Raw genomic sequence first — 2,124 nt, 5'->3', positions numbered from 1 at the left:
AAAAATCAAGCATTAAGGTAATTATAACATCATCAAAATAAATGTCCAACATCCATTACAATTGAATTAATTCTAGTCCCAATAAGTGCCACATTGCCCCCTATTGTTTCAACAGAAGAATCGTTAAGCTACTACCGAGCCTTAATCTTGGATCAGCCTTGCGCTCAGTTCTCAATTCCTTAAGTTGAAAAAGTCTCTACACAGAGGTGTGAGGGTTTGAGCTTAAAAAGCTCAGTGAATGATCGTAAAAACAATAAGTAAATCGCACCCAATTCGTGCATAAATCCAGACAAATTAAGCATTAAAATTTTAGTAACAATATCACGTATTATAATCATAATAACATATGCTATTCCATGAATAAAATTCCAATTTAATATGGCATATGAAATCATAATTTAACTTATAAACATACACTCAATTGGCATAGTACATCCATGGCAATATTTAAACGTGTGATCATACATTAGATAAACGGATCTCTAAACTCCTACATATCAGAAACAGTCTTGGGTTGAGCAGGCCGAAGCCATACGCTCCCTTATATCGCTTCATAGTCCTGTTCAGGGAGACACAAGCTCAACACTCCCCTATTTACTCCAAAAATCAGAACTACTTGAGCCATATGGTCACAAATAACACATATAATGGTGAGTACTCACAAATCCTATGGCATGCCAACTATATCCAATGGATCCACCATGCAATGTTGCTAATATAATCATACATACGAGACATAAAATCTAATGTTTAAGCACTTAATTTAAGATGTAAAAATGCCATTAAAAGCATGTAGCTTATCAATTTCAACATCAATATAATTAAGCATAATAAATGCCTTTGTCCATGAATCTTAGACCAATCATAACACCAACATCAAGTGCTCAAAAATTCAATAACTTGTGCTTCAATTAACAATCCATTCAATCCAAATTAATCATGCCAAAATCATAACACACAATTTTCCAAAAGCCAATTGCAACAATGCTCTTGAAAAATAAAATTAATTTTTGCAAATCCAACCAAATAAGATGCGATTACGTCATTAAAAACACTATTTAAAACTTCAATTTAACATATAACCAGACAAATTTACCAATATCCTTTAAAATCATTCACCTCCATACTTTGTTTTTAAAACAAGTGTATGTTCAAATAGGTAAGTTTGAGCCTCAAATCCTGTTGGCATCATCCTCATCTCAGTGTGAAGCTTTAAAAGGGACAAAATATGCATTACAAACTAACATTAACATCAAGAAAGTTGAAATTTCATAAACTATACGGATCTAAATCATTTCTCTATTCTACCTTATCGAAATTGTACAATTAAGCCGAAACATAAAATTAATCAACTAAACGACCTTCTCAGCACTACAAACCACTTTTAAATTTCATTAGTAGTCCATTAACATAAAACCTAAGTGATAATTTCATTTATTAAATTGTTTTAAAATTTTTCAAAAAATCAACTCATCTTCTTGATTAAAAACGAATTTATCAAAATTGATAAGGCAAAGGAGTTTGATCTCTTGTTTTATGAATAAAAACCTCTTAATAAATATATTTTAAGCTTAGACATCCATTAAAACTTGGATTCCAACTCAAAATCATGGATTCACTATTATTGAGTTCTATGTTCAAGAAAGAAAAAAAATCAAAACTTGAAAATCCATTTTAATCAATTTGAATAGCAAATAATGATTAAAAACAACTTAAAAACGAATTTAGAGTTAAGAATTACCTTCAATTGATCTCAAATCATCAATTTAGATGATTGGATCAAGATCCTTGAAGAAATTTTGGATGACTGTTGCTTAACTTTGGAAAACTTTTATGGAGATTTTGGAGAGAATTTTGAGAGAGTAAAAGTTTTGATCTATTCTCTAATATGTGGTCTATGAAAATGAGAAAAAAAAAGAGAGAAAAAGCTCTTAATTCGGGTGAAAATGGTGTGCAAAGTGAGGTAGTTGTAGTGTTTTGAAAATTGAAAACCCCCACCTGATTTTCAAAAATTGGGGAAATTACCTTCAGGCCATTCCCACATTTCCTTTGTTTTACAAAATACTCCTTTCCCTCCAGAATTTCGAAAATAAGGATAAATTGCTATAAAACCACTGTTACATT

At 30.7% G+C, this 2,124-nt stretch overlaps 1 long non-coding RNA gene across 1 annotated transcript; it reads right to left on the bottom strand.

Annotated features, from left to right (window-relative positions):
• Positions 1 to 1,875, bottom strand: LOC121230602 (uncharacterized). Its single transcript, XR_005928584.1, has 2 exons — positions 1,742 to 1,875; positions 1 to 1,210 (listed from the first exon to the last, which is right to left on the bottom strand). It is a non-coding gene; the product is annotated as an uncharacterized lncRNA (long non-coding RNA).
• Between the last annotated feature and the right edge of the window lie 249 nt (positions 1,876 to 2,124).

This window comes from Gossypium hirsutum, chromosome A06, assembly GCF_007990345.1.
Source record: "Gossypium hirsutum isolate 1008001.06 chromosome A06, Gossypium_hirsutum_v2.1, whole genome shotgun sequence".
NCBI classification, from domain to species: Eukaryota; Viridiplantae; Streptophyta; class Magnoliopsida; order Malvales; family Malvaceae; genus Gossypium; species Gossypium hirsutum.
The sequence above is the reverse complement of the archived record's forward strand: the minus strand, read 5'-3'. Positions and strand labels throughout refer to the sequence as shown.